Here is a 19,752-nt window from a genome sequence, read left to right as displayed (position 1 = left end):
TCTCCTAATATTCTTTACTATTCTTTGACAATGTGTCAAAGGTTTGTAAGAGGAGATATCTATATTTACCGGTGCGGATGCTGCCAGTTCATTCTTCTTCATCTTCTTGGTCTGTCTAGCCTTCTTTAGCTGTTCATCAGACTCGGTTTCTTCGGAGTCCAGTTCATTTGCCTTAGTCTTCCTCTTTCTTTCGAAGACTTTTGCCGGTGTTACCTCCAGTTTCTTCTTTGCCAATGACCACTTGGTCACTCTTGGAGTCGTAGTGGTAGCTAGTGCCAATGTTGCAGGCACTGCCTTAGCTTTCTTAGCTGCCGATTATTTTCCCTTCTTCACCGATGGTTCTTCAACCGGTGTGATCCTCTCCAAGTAGGTTCTGGTCCTCTTAGCCTTGGGATCAAGAGGCAAGGCAATAAGGGTTGAAGCATACCCTTCCAGCATGTCAAACATGACATCATAGCCCATAGCTCCACTTCCTCCATTCTAGGCTCAACAACCTCCATTAGACATTTGTCCACCTAAATAGTGAAATAGATGTCATCTTCGTATTTCTTCACTATGTCACTTGAGATTCTTACCCTCTGACTCATCTTTCTTCTGAAGTCATCAAAGTATTTGTTCAGTACCTCAGGGTAGCTGGTTCCAATGGCTTGCATGCTTTCCTTTATCTGCTTGGTTACCGGTTGGTCAGGTGACCACTGGACATCTCCTACACCCGAAAAGTAGCCTTGGAAATAAAAGAACAACCCTACCAGTAGTTGTCCAAACTTAAACCTCAGTGAGTTGTCCTACTTGATTGCCTTGAGATTTAGTAGGATTTTCCTCTGCATGTCGGTGCATAAGTCAAAAGATGCATCCTCTTTTATCATTCGGTAAGTGGCATTTACCACTGCAGCAGATACAGAATTAATCCTGCTGGCTGAGAATGTTCTGTATCCAATCACCATGCATGCGTATTTCACCAGATCATCCTTGATAGGATTGACTATCATGCCCCGTGAATCACTTGTTGAACCGGTGAGCTTGGTCATTTCCATTTTGCTCACTTTTCTCAGGCCTGGCACTTCCCCTGTGTTGCAGAAACTGGTGACTGCATGAATTGCCTGAGGCGTGATATCATGCGTCCTCTCCAGGTACATCTTGTCACCATGGACTCTGCTCAAGATGATCCTAATGTGATCCTCTATGAAGTCTTCCAAGAAATATACAGCATTGTGGAATTTCTTCTTCTCTATGACACTAAATTCCGGTTTGATCCTTTTGTCCTTTCTGCAAAATAGACCTAACTGAATGAAACTTATACTTGGACTTCCTCTGAATGAAACTTTCTGACTCAATGGATGTACTTGAACTGGTATGAGATGTGGAAGCCATTGAAGAGTATTTCAAGAACATGAAAAATACCTTTCAAACACGAATTTAGGGCTTCCTGATTTTGCTTCACTTCGCTCTCCATCGGATGCCAAATCACCGCTTTCAGTTCTCCACTACCGCTTGCAAACTAGATTTGAATCTCTTTCAAGGTTATCCAATTTCTTGAAATCTAAGCTCAAATCACCTTTTCTTCACTCTACACTTGAAAACTTTTCTTCGCTCAAAAACAGATAGTAAGAAATGATTTGAAAATTGCATTTATACATGTCTCTCACCTACCGTCATTAATGCTCCTCTATTAGGGCGTAAACCCTAATTTGCCTTTTTACCATTTCTGGTCTTTTGCCAAGTGACAGGTATAACATACCGGTTAAGGTCTTTTACCGATGTCAACCGAGGGTTCAAAAGGATTTTGCCATTTGCTTCCCCTAAGCCTTTGAGGCTTAGTTTGTCGGTTCTAATATTTCCACACTAGGTGCAGAAACCGGTTCCTCTTCCGACAATATTGGTTTCTTCTTCCATGTTTTCTTCATGTCTCCTTGAACTTTTTCAACATCTATTTCTCCTTCCTAAGTGATCGGTATATCATCAAATATACTTTTTCTGCTTCTACAGAATCTTGCAATGTGACCCAGTTTGTTGCAGTGATAGAAAACAAGTCCAGGTGCTCTCCAAAGTCCATTGTACATGTCTCCATTCTTCCTTCTGCATGTTGCAGCAATTAGACCATGACCATGACAGATCATACAACTTTCTCTCCATCCGGTTGCCGCTTGATGACCACCACTTCTTAACTGATGATTGAAGACATTAAACCAATTATGGTTCCGATTCCTAAAAGGTTCAGGACCAGTTCCTTGGGTCCTCTGAGAATATCTTCCTGTGTTATCCATTACAAACCTGCATTCAAATGCTCTATGCCCAAACTTGTTGCATGCATAACAATGACCATTGAACTTATTGGATCTAGGTACATTGTTGATAAAATAAGGAAAATTATTGTAGGCTTTGCTCCTACATACATTGGCAGTGTGTCCTTCTTTAGGACAGTCAACGCAAACAGGTTTGAATTTTTGCTTACCTTTTCCTTTGAGTGTCGGTTGCTTCTTTGATGCTTCAACATTTGTTCCTGAGGATTCTCCTTCCTCCTGTCCAGAAAAACCAAGACCATTGGTATTCTTTGCCAATCTAGATGACTCAAGCTTTTGCTCTAGCTTGATTGTACTTTTGCCAAACTTAGCAAGTATTTCCTTTGACTCAAAGAGTTCTTTGGAAATAGCAGTGTTTGTCTCCATAAGACTTGCATTTTCAGAGATGGCAATGTTCAGTTCTCCTTGCATGTCTTCTTTTTCCATTCTTCTCTCAGGAAGGCGAGCAGTTAGTGCACTAATCTCATGTTTCAACTTGGAGATCTCATGATCTCTGTCTTTTACCAGATCTTCCACTTTTCTCCGGTTCTCAAGCTCTTGACTAAACCGAATAGTTAGTCCTTCCAACTCCTTTCTCAGATTAGAGTTTGAATCATTCAACTTATTCACTTCAGCAATCATGGCTTCCATGTTAGCTTCATCTTTAGAACTACTTTCAAATAGTTCCATCAGCCTCTCTGCATGTTCTCTTCTTTTTGCTTGAGATGCCTTGTATTTGACCATAAGATCATCATAGGCTTGCTCAAACTTAGTGAGCCGTTGAGTAAGTTCCCTCAAGGTGTATTCCCCCATATCTCTTTCCAAGTGGTTAAACTTATAGAAAGGCTAGCTCTGATACCAATTGATGAATACTAAGAGGGGGGGTGAATTTGTATGCCAAAAGCTACTGCACAAAAACACTTACACAGTCTAAAGATAAACCGGTAAAGCAGTCTGATAGTCAAACTGGTTACCACACATGCAAACCAAAATGCAAATAAAGCATTCACCCACAAAAGCAATACAACCATAACACAAGATATTTGACATGCAAACCCAATTGGGAAAAACCACAGTGAGATGGAACTCACAAGTCACTATCTATAGAATAGAAACCAGACTGGTTAAGGTCAGACCGATTAAGGTCTTACAATGTTCTTCACTAGAACAGATCCTATTAGGAATCTCAATCTCTATTAGGAGATAAGTCTGATTAAAGACTACCTTGTTAGAGGATTTTAGATTCACATGTGTGAACCACCTTGTTAGAGGATTTTACAAAGGCTTTGAGGCCTACCCGGTTAAGGGCTACAGACTTGTCAAAGATGTGAGTAATCAACAAGTGTTTGATCTATCTAATAGCACAAACTACTTGGTTAGATCCAGTATTGCTCACAACTAATGCATTCCAGCATTACTTCAGTCTTCTCTCTCTCTCTCTCTCTCTCTCTCTCTCTCACACACACACACACACACAGTTACAACTTGATCTTCTCAAATAAGATCATTCTCACAACAACTCAACTTCCACCTCAAACCCTAGCTCAACATTAACCCTTTCAGCAACAACTTAAAACCGTAGACATGATGTCCTTTTAAAGGAATTTGATTTCATGTCGGTCCAATAAGATTACATTACAATTTCCTAGGTTCAATGAATCTAGACATACTTAGTAACATGACACAAGAATCACCATCAATGTGTCGGCACCATCAAACAATCAGTGGATTGGTAACTCATCACAAAATGCCGGTTGGTAACTCATCACAGAGTATTACCAGTTCATACAAAATACTAGTTGTCGGTTTGTCACAAATGAAGACTGGTAAGAATGTGTTGTGCTACTTTTCTCCCTAGTACCGCTTGTGATCTATGAACCGCTTGGGGTCGACATGTCGCTTCAGACCAGGAAACACATTCTGCAAAATCACTAGTCTAGAGACTAGTATACAACATACCGGTTGCAACAAATACCGGTTGAGCACAAGCTCATACATATAAAGGGTATCTCAATACTAGTGTGTGTCCATCAATGACAATCACAACATAATCATCAAAAATGCCAACACATTTATGCTTTCTATCAATTTTTCAAAAGGATAAAACCCTTAGCAAGCCTACCCTCCCGAGAAGCCCATAAGGTCGGTGAGAGGGGAACGACCTAAGTGGCAACAGCTAAAGCCAAGTAATCCAAGCCACTATAAATAAATGTGTTTGTGACTAAATTCATAAGCGACAAGTTTTATATTTTGTTATGCAAATAATCCAACAAAACACACACACTAGGGAAGATATTTCTCCCAACTCACCTACTCAAATAGGTGATTACTCTTCACAAACCTTCAAGAGCCTTCACAAGGTCAATAGGTTCTCATAAGGCTTAGACACCCCAAAAGTGAATCCATGCTTCTCAACCCTTATCCAACTATTATTACACATTAGTCTAGGCTTATTCAACTTGCCCAAGGCTAGCTTGAGACTCTCCAACCACTAGATCACACCAAACCCTCAAAAACCCACTCACACAAACCTATCTTCTATAAGGACTCCAAACTGTCCATAAACACAACTCCCATTGATCCATAATTATTCACCAACCAAGGGTCTTCATAACAACTCTATGGAGAATCCTCTTCATAGCCAAATCATTGTTCTTTACCCCCCATCCACCCCAAAGGCCATAAGAAAATCTATAGTAGCAATGATGTCTCATTGTGGAAGCCGCAAATACTTAGGATAGTCATAGCAAATGGGGTCATCTCCTCCCTCTAGTACTTTTTAGCACCTCCAAGGGTCACTAAGGGTCTCCGCATACCTTTCCTAGTTGTTCCCAACTCATCAATTCCACTCTTTGCATCTTATTCATAAGATCTCAGTCCACTAATCCTGTAGGATAATCATAGGCTCAATTTAGGATATTCATATTAAGGATGGTCAATCTAGTCCACCAAGGGCCACAATGCCTTGGGAAGGGTCTGCACTAAACCCTCACATCCCTTACTACCTTCCTCCAACCTTCCAAGTTCCCTTTCTCTCTTATATCCACCCAAACAACTCCAATCTTGTTGTCTTTAGTAGTTTGAGACACAAAATTAGACTTTGTGTCATCCTCTTCATGTGTCAAAATCATCATGGGGTGGGAAGTGAGGTTTTACATTTTATTTGTACCACCATAAATCCTAGGAAGGGTTATGATAGTTTTCACCAAAATCATGATAACTTGCTTAAACCATAATGAAATTAAATGAAACCAATAGAAAAATGGAGGGGATTAAATCCCCTTTCACATACAATCAATAACTAATATTGGAGTGAATGATTTAATAGAGAAAAAATACAAAATAGCATACTCCAACGTGTGAAAACCCCAAAGAAATGTAGGAAAATTTCAATGTTTCATTGATTGTGCTTGATTACATTATCCAACCAACATCTTGGTCTGGAGAGTGCTTTGTAAATGACTTCCAAGCGAGACATAGACTTTTGCATTGATTTGGTTCCTGGTGCAGAACCAATTTTGAGAGCTCCATATCGGATGACTACTCAAGAGTTGATTGAGTTGAAGTTGTAGATAGAAGAATTGTTGGCCAAGGGACTCATTCGTCCTAGTGTTTCCCCTTGGGGTGTGCCTGTTATCTTTGTTAAGAAGAAAGATGGTTCTGTTTGATAATGCATTGATTACCAACAGCTGAATAAGGTAGCCATTTGGAATAGATATATATTGCCTCGTATAGATGACCTTTTTGATCAAGTTAAGGGAGCCAAGGTGTTCTCTAAGATTGACCTGAAATCTGGATACCATCAGTTGCGCATTCAGGATGCAGACATTCATAAGACAATGTTTCATACTCGTTATGGTCACTATGAGTTCCCAGTGGTGCCATTTGGGTTGACGAACGCACCTTTAGTTTTCATGAGCCTCATGAATGGGGTTTTTCGCACCTACCTAGATCATTTCATCATTGTATTCTTGGATGACATTCTTATTTATTCTAGATCTATGGAAGAGCATGAAGGTCACTTACGTCAGGTATTGCAGTGCTTGAGGAAGAATCAGCTTTATGCCAATTTGGCGAAGTGTGACTTCTTCCAGTCTGAGGTGAACTATCTTGGTCATGTGGTTTCAGGAGAAGGTATATCCATGGATCCTTCAAAGATCCAAGCCATTATTGATTGGCCAATGCCAACCAACATTTTAGGACCTTGAAGAAACTCCTTGTTAGTGCTCCGATTTTGGCAGTCCCTGATCCATCTAGAGATTTTATGGTATGCACAGATGCCTCTTTGGAAGGTATAGGTGCAGTACTTATGCAAGATGGATGTGTGGTTGCTTATGAGTCTCGCAAACTCAATAACCATGATTTGAACTATCCAGTTAATGATTTAGAGTTGGTAGTTGTAGTTCATGCTTTGGTTAGATGGCAACTTTTCCTGTTAGGGTGTCGATTCGAGCTGCATAGTGATCACTGCAATCTGCAGTATATATTCACACAGCCAAACTTGAATGCTCGACAACAAAGATGGATGGAATTCTTCTGTGAGTATGATTTTGAGGTTCGTTATATTTAGGGGAAAGAGAACGTAGTGGCAGATGCTTTGAGTCGTAGGTGGCATGAAGTTTTAGCATTGTCCCTGGGAGTAGACTTGAGAGAGAAGATTCTTGGAGTTCTTCCTCGGGATACTTGGTATCAGGATGTTAGAGCTATGATAGAGTCCGAAAGGCCTTTAGAGGGTAGATTTTTTGGATATAACCTTGAGGTAGATGGACTTCTTCGTCACCTAGGAAGGATCTATGTACCTCCTTTGGAGGGTCTTCATGTTTTGATCATGACTGAGGCCCATCGTGCATCTTATTCGGCACATCCAAGTGTCAAGAAGATGCACGCAGATCTTAGACATATTTATCATTGGGCTGGTATGAAACGTGACATTGCTGATTTTGTGTTGCAGCATTTAGAGTGTCAACAGGTGAAGGTAGAGCATCGGCACCCAGCAGGGCTTTTATAGCCTAATTTGGTACCGGATTGGAAATGGGATATCATTTCCATGGATTTCATTGTTGGTTTGCCTATCTCTTTGCATCATCATGATGCTATCATGGTCATAGTTGAGAGATTGACTAAGGTTGCTCATTTTGTTCCTATTCGAGCTTCCTATACGGCAGCAATGGTGGCATGAGTCTTCTTGGAAGATGTAGTGAGCTTGCATGGGATTCTGAGGTGGATCGTCTCTGATAGAGATCCTATCTTTACCTCAGCATTGTGGACCTCACTTCAGCATGTTTTGGGGACTCAATTGAACTTTAGTTCAGCTTATCACCCAGAGACAGATGGTCAGACCAAGTGGGTGAATCAGGTGTTAGAGGACATGCTTTGTATGTATGTGATGGACTAGCAATCATGCTGGGAGGACTATATCTATCTAGTGGAGTTTTCTTATAATAATGGAGATCATAGCTTCATAGGTATGTCCCCCTTTTAGGCATTGTATGGTCATCCTTGCCCCACTCCTTTGAGTTGGGATCGGCTAGAGGACAAGGTGCTTATAGGACCGGATATTCTTTGGGAGATGGAGTAGCAGGTTGAGTGGAATCATGAGCATTTGGTAGCTACATAGGATAGGCAGAAGAAGTATGCAGATGCTCATAGGGTAGATCATCAATTTTTTGTTGGCGACCGTGTGTTCTTGAGAGTGAGTCCACGGAAGAGTCTGATCCATTATAGAAAGGGTTCTAAGTTGGCACCCCGATTTGTTGGACCTTTTGAGATCCTTGAGAGGATAGGACCTGTTGCCTACCATCTAGCCTTGCCACCGAGTTTATCCTGCATCCATGATGTCTTTCATGTTTCATTTCTTTGACCTTATCATCTTGATGTGACACATGTTCTTGATTGGAACTCTTTGCGGGTCGAGGATGGGCAACTTTCCATGGAGCTCGTGCAAATTCTTTAGCGTCGGGATTTGATCCTCAGGGCTCGCACCATCGACCAAGTAAGGGTCCTATGGGGCCCAAATTATGAGACCTCGACGACTTGGGAGGATGTAGCGAAGATGAGAGAGATGTATTCTTATTTGTTTTAGGCTTCCAGGAGTAAGCCTAGTTTTTGGGGGGAGAATGTAGTACCCTTCCTTGTTTGAGCTCATTAGACTCATATTTTATTATTGTTTACTTTCAGTGGATACATTACCATGATGTGTTATTCAGACTTATATGACATTATTTCATGCTTTATCTAGATATGAGATGCATAATTTATTTGCAGTATTTCAGTACTTGTGATTTATGGCATTTTATGGATTATTGCTATGTACTGACACTTTACTTTATCTATGCATTGTGGAATTATATGTTGTGTGTCTATGAGTGTATTGGATGCAAGGGGACAATTTTCCTTCACTCATTTTGGTGAGACAGGGAACATCATGATTCTCCTTCATCGGTGTGTATGTCGTGTCTTCTATATTGTATATATGCATGTGTGGTTCGGTGATGCAGGATATTGCAGGTACAAGTACCTGGTAGGTACGGGGTATCATCTCCACCTGGCTTCACAGGTCTGAATTTGCCTTATATTGTCTGATGCAAGTGGAGGAGGTAGTAGTTGACCCTATTTTACTTAGTTACACTCATGTGAGTGTCGTCTGTTGGTCGTCCTATCAATTTGTTCGGCATTTGTATTTTGTCGTTTGATCTTTTTATGAGTATTTGCTTGAGGTTTGTTCAGTTTGTGTGTTTTAGTGTATTTAATTAATTAATTAAATTTATGGAGTTATCTCATAGTTGATATTTTTGAATTATTTATTTTATGTATTGAGATTATAAATTTAGTTAATTAAAAAGAAAGAAGTTATTAAATTAAGTTGCAAGTTGCATGATATTGGAAATATATTTTATTTAAATTTTAGTGAAAAATAAATTAGATTAATTTCATTTATTGTTTCCTAGAATTTTAAATAAATAAAAGAATAATAGAATAAATAAATGAATAAAAGAATTAATTAGAATTGAAGTATTGCTTTAATTTCTTTATTTAGAAAATTAATTAATTTGCATGAGAAAAGAAAAGAAAGAAAAATGATTTTTAATTTTTGCATGTTAATTTATCCTTTGTTAGAAAATTAGAAAAGAAAATAAAGTTGCTTTTATTACTAAAATTAAATATTAGGGTTTTTTGGGAAAAATATATGCAACCTAGAATTTTCGTTTAAAAGGGGAATAGGTCTTTCTTTTGGGGGAACATAGGAAATAGGTCAGGGATTTAGGTGAAGAGAAATTTATTTGGAAACTTGTTGAAGGATTGGTTCTCTTCTACAAATTTCTTCCAGGAAAGCTATACCAGGTTGGGTGGCTTCTGTTGGCAAATGCACACTCCAATGAGAAATTGTAGGTGATTGAAGGTATTGTCATTGATGGAAACCTTACAATCATGTGATACTGGCAGGCAGACACAAGCATCGGCACCAGCAAACTCTACACTGGCACCAAAAGAAAGATTACCGGCTTCCTGGCCGACAGGAATTTTTTATAAATATATATTTTGTAATTAATTGTAAAATATTTTGTAAGCCGACTTGGTAGATTGTAATATGACTCATATATGTATGAGATTATTGTAGATCATTTTTAAGTGATTTAGAGATGGAAGGATTAATGCAGACCTAATATGCAAATTGTAAGACAGATATAGGATAAGGGTTTATGTATGTAGCAGAGCTTAAACCGATACTAAATCTAGCATAGTAGATGTTGATCTAAAGCAATACAAGACATTGGATTAGTATAATCCATTTTGCAAGTCAATGTGACTTATTTGTAATTGAGCAATGAGCTCTAGGCACTTGGCCTTCTTGCATGTGCAGGCCCCTATTGTAAGCAGTAATATTCTCTTATTGGCCAGTAAGTGAATATTGTGGGTCACAAATCCCACCGAGGATTTTCCCACACCAGGTTTCCTCATTAAAATATTGTGTTATGGTGTGTCTCTTATGTTGTGGCTGCTATTCTTATTTACTACATTAGTTTTGGTTTACCGGTACACAGTTTTGATATGCTTTTCATGTTATAAGTTAAGAAAAATATTATACCAGTCAGATACTGATTCACCCCCCCTCACAGTATCTTTGGGAATCCTAACAATTGGTATTAGAGCCTGGTCCTCTATTTTCAAAAGCCTAACAGCTTGAGGAAGATCTTGACACCGGTAGAGATGGAAAATTTGAGAAAGCAGTTGGAAACAACTCTTTCAGACTATGATGTAGAAAAAGAAAAGAATATCAAACTTGAGGATGATCTGAAGGTTGAATAGGATATCATTCGAGGACTTCAAGAAAATTTCACTGTAGCAAGGAATAAAAGAAGAGAACTTTGTGAAAAGATGCAGAATGATGAAGATGAAAAAGGAAACTCTTAATGATATGGTGAACCAACTAAGACAAGATAATTATACAATGAAGAATGAGATGCAAGATATGACTATGAGATTTTTTAAATAAATTGAATATAGAAAGAAGAATGAAGATGATTTGGCTAGAAGACTAAATTCTGCTGGAAATGAAACAACAAGACTCAGTCATGAAAATGATATGTTGAAGACAGATTTGATGCATACACAAAATGACAGAACTGAACTCATGAGATGGAAAGAAATCTTGGAGAATGAACTGACTACTACAAATCAACACAAGGAGAAATTCAAGAAAAGTTCAGAAGAACTTGTTGACATGCTGAAAAATCAGAAACCTAATGGTGATACAAATGGCCTTGGCTTTGAAATTGGTGAAAGCTCCGGTACTGCAAACAATCATGATCATAGTAAACCAATAAGACAACCTAATGCTTACAAATTCAATGGGAAATGCTTTAACTGTAACAAGTATGGTCATAGAGAAAATCAGTGTAGATCTAGAAATTATCAAAACACTAATACACCCACCGGTCAATGTTCTAAATGCAACAAAGTTGGTCATAATTCAGAAAATTGCAGAATGAATGTAAGATGTTATGTTTGTGGAAGATTTGGACACTTATCTAATCAATGTAGAAAACATACCAGCATAGGATATGGGAAAGCTATTCAGAAAAACAATGTGACTTGTTATGCTTGTAACAAAATTGGACATATTGCAAAATTTTGTAGAAGCAAGACTTCACCGACAAATAACAAAGGTCCTAGTTTGAAAGGTAAAGAAAAAGTTGAAGAGGTAAAGCAAGAATTCTCAAAACAATGGATCAGAAAGTCAGATCAAAATGTTGATGGGAATACTCCTCCATCGGTAGAATAAAGTATCACTCCATGGGTAGGAGACTCTTCATCTAAATAAAGGAAAATCCTTTGGGGGTTTAGAAACAAACTGAAAAAAAACATGCTAACATACCCTCGGTTCATGGTGAGAAGTTGAAATTACTTCTTTACCAGTAGATGAGTTAAGTTGTGACTTAACCGACAAGCATTAAATGTGGTAGTTGGAGAAAATAACATTATAAAGCAAGTGTTTTGGCTCCTTTTTCATTCACCAAGCATTCAAATCTTCGAGAGCGTGAAAATTCCCAAGCTAAGGCATCCTTAGCGAAGAAGTGAAGCAGTTCATCCAAGCACTCATCCTAAAGGAAGATTGAGGTATTTATAACTATGGCTTTCTCATCCACTCCTAAATTTATTGCAAACCCTACTATGATTGAAGTTATCAAGTGCCCTAGACCCATATTCAAACTTGTTCCCGAAATAGCAAAGAAAGATGATACCCTAGGTGCATTTTCTCAAATTCGTAAAAGAGTAGCATATGCTGAAGATCCTAGGATATTCATACATTGTCATATAGAGGAATTAGGAGATGATGAAATCAAGAACATGTATAGGACTGTGATTTGTGATGAATCTGGAAATATCAAACCAGAACATAAGATAGTGGAAACCCTAGGTTTTACTGAAATCCTTAGTGTCCCGGATTTTCCCAAGGATATTATAAGGATTGTGCTAAGTAGATTTCATGGGGAATTATTTTGGTTGGATTCAATCCATAAGATCACCAAAGAAGCAGTAAAGGCAGTAACAGGGTTACCTTCCACCTGTAGCAGGCCTGACAGAACTAAAAAGGTCTCTAATGACACAATAATGGACCTAACCGGCACAACATTTGACAAAAGGTCTCTAAGGGTAAATGATGTGAAGGATATCAATGCCAGATTTGTCAGTATGATTTTAGGCTGCAAGGCTACACATGAAAATAGGTTAAACTCAATATCTAGCCTATGTATCAAAAGTGCATATGATATGGTTAACAATAATGCTAGAATAGATGTGTGTGAATGGCTCAAAGATGAATTAATAGACAATCTGAAGAAGATAAAGGGAGATAACAAAGGAACCTTTAGATTTGGAAATTTACTTGTATGTTTAATGTTGTATATTACTAAGCATGTACCCGGTATTGGTAGGAGAGATTTTGGTTTTGACATACCGGTAGGAAAGAAACTTTTGGATACACTAAACAACATGTGAGATAACAGGGAAAAAAACATAAATGAACATTTGGAGGGACTAAAATCTCGAATGAAGACTAGAACAAGACTGTCACAGGCAATTGTGGATAAATATCAAAAGGAAATATGTTTTGTAATTAAGAAAGATGAAATTTGGATGGAGGCAGTTGTCCCTAGAACAATCTGGGTAATTGAAATGGGCTATGAAACAGATGATAACATCATAGAAACTTATGAAAAAGCCCTCCTTGAAGCACCAAAGGAACCCACTAAGAAAGTCTTTGGAAATGCAGAAACAATTGAAAGTAGAATTCAATCAAGGAAAAGGGTTAAGAAAGTTGAACAAACTGTGAAGAAGAGAACCCAACAGGCAAAGGCAATTAAGGAAGATGTTTTGAAACAAACTGGTATCAAGGAAAGTGAGCTGGAAGGACTTCAACCGGAAGCTCATCTTTCACCGGTTGGAACTTCTTCTGAGAGTGGTATACCGATGGTATTCAAAAGGGTGGAAAGGAAAAGAAAACCCTCACTGACACCCTCACCCACACCCAGGAGAACCAGACAAAAGCAACAGGCAGTGAGGCCTCCAGTAAAGAAGTTGACTCCTAAGAAGAAAAAGGTAAAATAAGACACTGCTCCACTAGATAAGCTCCTTAGTGAAATAATAGAGGATGGAAATTTGAAAAACATTAGCAAACTATATAGCACACTTTCCACTGATGACAAAGAAAGCATAGAAAATAGTGTAATTTTACACTTGGATATTTACAAGAAATTTTTGATGGAAATTGTTGATGAAATACCCACTGATCTTTACAAAAGACTTGAATCTAGAAGGGTAGCTATTGTTGAGCTGGATAAGGAAATAGAAATTGAGAAAATACTTGCAATTCACCCAGTGAACTCACCTGAAGAGATTGATCAATTAATCAGTGATGCCAACCAGACTGTATTCTCAACCGATCACCAACATGTAGCACTAATGGCAGGGAGAATGAATGAAATTTTAGAAGAGACTGGGGATCAATGGGACATATTCTTTGTTGTAAAAGAGGAACAGGAAGAACTCAAAAGACCCAAGACTATCAAAGTATATCAAAAAGACAGGGATAAGGGGAAAGGTAAGGTAGGTGGACCTCCAAACCTTAAGATAACTGACAACTTACCCCCACCTCCTTCTAATACTACATCAGTACAATCAGTTGACACTCAACCCACTACTGAGAGTATGGAGACTCCTCTAGAGGATACAAATCCTGAGTCTAAAATTTTGTATACCATGAATATTGATACACAAGAGGTGAATATTGTGGTAGATAAAGAAACAACTGAAGATAAGAAGAAAGATGTGGCTACTGAGCCACTGGTTGCAGATGTGGAAATTAATGTTAGCACAGAGACAGAGAAATCGGCAGAGGACTCTACTAAGAAACGATCAAAGAAATGGGGAATGAATAGTGCAGAGGCAAATACACAGAAACCGGAAGTACATTCAGAGACTGCATCTAAGAAACTGGCAATTGAGAGCTCGAAAAAACCATCTGCGGCACTAGAACAGAAACAAGTTGATGTACAAGTTCAAACAGAGACAGTGCCACTAGCAACAGCTAAAAAACCTAAACCTTTGCTAATAGAAATGCATACCCAAATAGATCCTCCTGAGAAAGAGGAAAGAAAGGTTATTACTACAACCAGCAGCATGAAAATTGTAAAAATGGTTGGACAGACATCTGGTACTTCTATAGAAAAATTTTGGCCTACAAATGTAACAGAGGTCTTATTGGACTCAATAAAGAAAATCACAGAGTGTAATGCACAAACCTATAAGGCTATTGATGATACAATGCCCATTCTTAAATTGATAGCACCCAAGTGCATTGTGGATAATAAAGATTTTTTACGTCAACTAGACACATTGTCTAAATACATCACCGACAACATTTTGATAGTTGATCAAATAAATGAGGACACATTTAAGGAGAAAATGAATAAAGAGAAAGAGAAATTCTTTGATGTAACAATAAAGAAGTGCATGGGACACATTGACACCCTTTTACCGGCACTAAACAAAACAATAATGGAGTTTAAGGAACTCTATAGAGATACATGCAAGACAAATGTTCTGACAACAGATATAGACAAGGAAATAAGTAAGGCACAAAAGGAGATTGACAATATAGCTGATAACCTCATCGGTTCATCTAAACCATTATTAGTTACATAGCAGAAGATACACAGTCTTGAAGAAAAAATTGAGAAATTTGAAACGAGAAAGACAAAATAAAAGGGAAGGAAAAAGACCTTAAATGCAAACTCAGCCCCAAATTCGAGTACCTCATCTCTTTGAGTAAAGATATCTCTGAGGCACTTGTTCAAGGACCAAAGACACCGGAGGAACAAATGCATCACCTCACTGGTACTATTCAAAGGATAGAGGTTGCACTGAAAGATAGTGAAAAGTTCACTGAGAGTCTAAATTTGGTATTAGCATAACTCTTTCAAATTGTAACCCATAGGATACAAGGATCCAGGCAGGAAACACACTCCACTGACAGTGAATGACAACCTTTGTCATTGATGTCAAAGGGGGAGTAGTGAGATGAGAAAGATGATCAGAATAGGACATCATCAACTCAAGGGGAGCATGGATTTTTGAAAACATAGTTTTGGTAAGATGTTTTGGCAATTGGTAAGATGTTTTGGCAGATTCTTTTTGGACAACATTTTTTGGACACTTTTTTATTTTTTATCATGAGTGTTGCCATCAATGCCAAAGGGGGAGATTGTTGGCAAATGCACACTCCAATGAGAAATTGTAGGTGATTGAAGGTATTGTCATTGATGGCAACCTTACAATCATGTGATACCGGCAGGCAGACATAGGCACCGACACCAGCAAACTCTACACCGGCATACAGATCACCGACACCAAAAGAAAGATTACTGACACCCTGGCCGACAAGAATTTTGTATAAATATATTTTATAATTAATTGTAAAATCTTTTGTAAGCTGACTTGGTGGATTGTAATATGACTCATATATGTATGAGATCATTGTAGATCATTTTAAGTGATAGAGAGATGGAAGGATTAATGCAGACCTAATATGCGAATTGTAAGGCAGATATAGGATAAGGGTTTATGTATGTAGTAAAGCTTAAACCGATACTGAATCTAGCATAGTAGATGCTGATCTGAAGTAGTACAAGACATTGGATTAGTATAATCCATTTTGTAATTCAGTGTGACTTCTTTGTAATTGAGCAGTGAGCTCTAGGCACTTGGCCTTCCTACACGTGCAGGCCCCTATTGTAAGCAGTAATATTCTCTTATTGGCCAGTAAGTGAATATTGTGGGTCACAAATCCCACTGAGGTTTTTCCCACACCGGGTTTTCTCATTAAAATATTGTGTTATTGTGTGTCTCTTATGTTGTGGTTTCTATTCTTATTTATTGCATTATTTTTGGTTTACCAGTACACGATTTTGATATGCTTTTCATGTTATAAGTTAAGAAAATTATTATACTAGTCAGATACTGATTCACCCACCCCTCTCAGTATCTTTGGGAATCCTAACAGCTTCTTTTGATTATTTAAAGAAAATATTTCTATTTCTTCTATCTTTCTGAATGATGTGTGTTAAGATGTTTGTCAAATCGAAAATCATGTCTGATTATTTCTTGTTCTTGGCTAAAGTCCATTCTTGAAGTGAATTTATAGTTTATGGAAAGAAGTTATTTCCTGGGTGTTTGTAGATTAAATTTGGAGAAAATTGGGAAAAGTTATTATGACAAATTTTGCCAAGATTTTTATTGTGCATGGAAATTGCAAGATTGGTAGAAAACGGGTTTTTATCATAGAAAATATTCCCTTTTGTTGGGTTTAGTTTTGATATTTGGCTATGGATGTTCTGTATTTATTTGTGTAATCTCTGGGTAATTATTTAATTATTATGGTAATAGATCTAATTTTAATTAAATTTATTTGGGTTTTATAAGTTATGGGGAAATTATTTTATTTAAATTTTTCTAAAAAAAAGTAGTTTTTAATTAAATTCTGGAAAATAATTTTTTAAAGAAATTCATTGTAAGTTTTGTGTTATTGAAACCTTTAAAAAATAATTTAAAAAATAAATAAATAAATAAAAGTCGGTAGCCACTACCGACGGTAGTACGGCTACCATATGGTAGCAGTACTACTGACGGTAGTTTGCTACCGGCGGTAGCATGTGCTACCATGCGTAGCATGGGCTACCGTGCGTAGCATGGGTCATAACAAAATTTGTTCCCTGGGTTTTCTCGTGCAGATCAAAATTTGATATTTCGGATTTCCATGCAGGGTTGTTAAAAGTTGATTTTTAAATTAAATTATTATATATGATATATGTATATATATGTATGTATACATATGTATAGATATATATATGTATACATATATATATATATGTATATATATATGTATACATACATATATATATATATATGTATACATATGTATATATATGTATATATACATATATATATATATATGTATACATATATATATACATATATATACATATGTATACATATATATATATATGTATGTATACATATATATATATATATATATATATATGTATGTATACATATATATATATATATGTATGTATACATACATATATATATATATCTGTATACATATATATATATATGTGTATACATATATATATATGTATGTATACATATGTATGTATATATGTATACATACATATATATATATATATATATATATATGTATACATACATATATATATATATATATATATGTATACATACATATATATATATATATATATGTATATATATATATATATATATATATATATTCATATATAGGTTTATTTTACTATGGATATTATATTACTTTAGTATTATTTTAATACTGTGAAAATTAATTTATGAGTTGACATATATATATTTTGTAATATAATTATAAGTATATTATATATATACGATATATATATATATATATATATATATATATATATATATATAAAATTAATTTAGAGTTTGGGTGTTTTCAAAAAAGCTTGTAATTGTTAGATTTTATATTTATGTTTGGAAATACATTAGGAGATTAATTTTTATGTATTTGATTTAACCTTATTGGACAAATGGAAAAATTGATTTATTTGTATTAATATAGTTGTATTTTCTTATTTTTTGGAAAATCTTTAATTGCAAGCTATTTGTGCTTTTGGTTGTTTTAAGAAAAGATTGCCTGTATTAGGGTCTTGTGTTAATGGTATTTGCAGTCAAGCTTAATTTTGTTGCAATTCTGGTTAAGTTGTCATTATGTCATATGTTATTATGTCTCCTCGGTTAAGTGTTGTTGTATAACCCCATTGATGTGAGCCATTGTGTGTTTTGTCCAAATGGTCAATCTTTGGTTAGTAATTGTGTATCCTTCACCTGTGGTTTGTCAGGATTAGTTATGGTTGTCTGTTTTGCCATAGAGTTCTCGTAGAGAGACTTTTCCTATTAGTGTCCTATGAGAGAGAGTGGCTTTCGAGCAGGGGCCGTGCCCGAAGTGGATGGTAGGATAACCCGTTGAAAGTCAGTTAAAAAGTGATAACCTAATAATTGGTTAGGGGGTGGGTAGAATAAATATTTTTTTAAGATAATGTACCTCGTGCATAGGTGAGTGCTAGTACAAGGATCATAATGTTGTGAGAAGGCCTGGAATGGCAAACTTACCACCTTGTCTTCAGGAAAGGATTGGTAGGGTTCGCATGAGACTTAGATGGAGCCAGAGGTTCAGGAGAGGTTACCAGGATAACCCAGGATGGGGGTCGGGACCTATGGAGGCCTACCATGGTAGCCACTGTAAGCCATGCAATGACACTCTCTCCTTAGAGTCACTAGTTTTTGTGAGTTGAGTCACATGGATTTTTGCAGAGTCATGTAGTTCTTTCATACTTGTCTTATTTTGCTTGCTTGAGGGTTTTCTACTATCTCCTAGCATGGTGGGGTGGTTCCATTTTGGGATCACATGGTCGGGTGGTAGTGACACTTCCCATCGGATGTTTTGGATTGTATCTTTAGGAGAGGAAAGGCTTCACTGGTGTTTCTTGGTTCATGGTTCATGTACCAGCTCTTGTTCGTAATCATTGTTCAGTTGAGACCTTGTGGTCATTGTATCAGACTTTTATGTAACCTTGATATTGTAACTTTGTAATCTATGGTATTATTGGAAGCCATGTAATTATGGATATTGTAATATTATGTCTATGGAATGTATGTTAATTTAGTTGTTTGATCTTATGTATCAATGATTTATGGAAAATTGAATGCATTGGAATACTTTGATTCTTTCATTATGGAATTTAGATGTATGTGTAGTTTTAATCATAAGCATTTAATTTACCTAATTAAATGGACAATTGGATTAACTGTGGTGTTAATATAATCTATGAATTAACCTTCGATGGTAACCCTTAGGAAATCATGTGTTAGACTTCCGTTGTGTTATTAAACGTGCTATTGTTATAATTAATGCACTTAATCTTTAAAAAAAAAATTATTTCACCCTTTAGTTGCCTAGTTGAGTTGTTTTCGTTTAGGGTTCCTGGTGGGGAATTATAGAGAGTTCTTTGTAAATGACTTCCAAGCCTCCTAAAAGGGCTACTATATTTCAAATATCACCTAACAAGATGTATTAAATGACTAATGTTACTCCTTAAGGTTGCATTGACAATTTTGTCAATAATGACAATTTTTAACCAAAACTTGTCATGAACCTAAACAAAAACCTCCTATGATGTCAACCTATTGAATTTAGACTCAAAAATTCCTATAAGACCTTCACACATCATTGAACCCCTTATATGACCCCTTGATACATATTTTCAATACAATGACAATTTTGACAATATTTGTCAACATGACTTCTTGAAGACTCAAATCACCACCTAATGATCACAAGGACCTTGATTACATAAAGGATGGT

Source organism: Cryptomeria japonica, chromosome 5, assembly GCF_030272615.1.
Source record: "Cryptomeria japonica chromosome 5, Sugi_1.0, whole genome shotgun sequence".
Classification (NCBI taxonomy): Eukaryota; Viridiplantae; Streptophyta; class Pinopsida; order Cupressales; family Cupressaceae; genus Cryptomeria; species Cryptomeria japonica.
Note: the sequence above shows the minus strand (reverse complement) of the source record.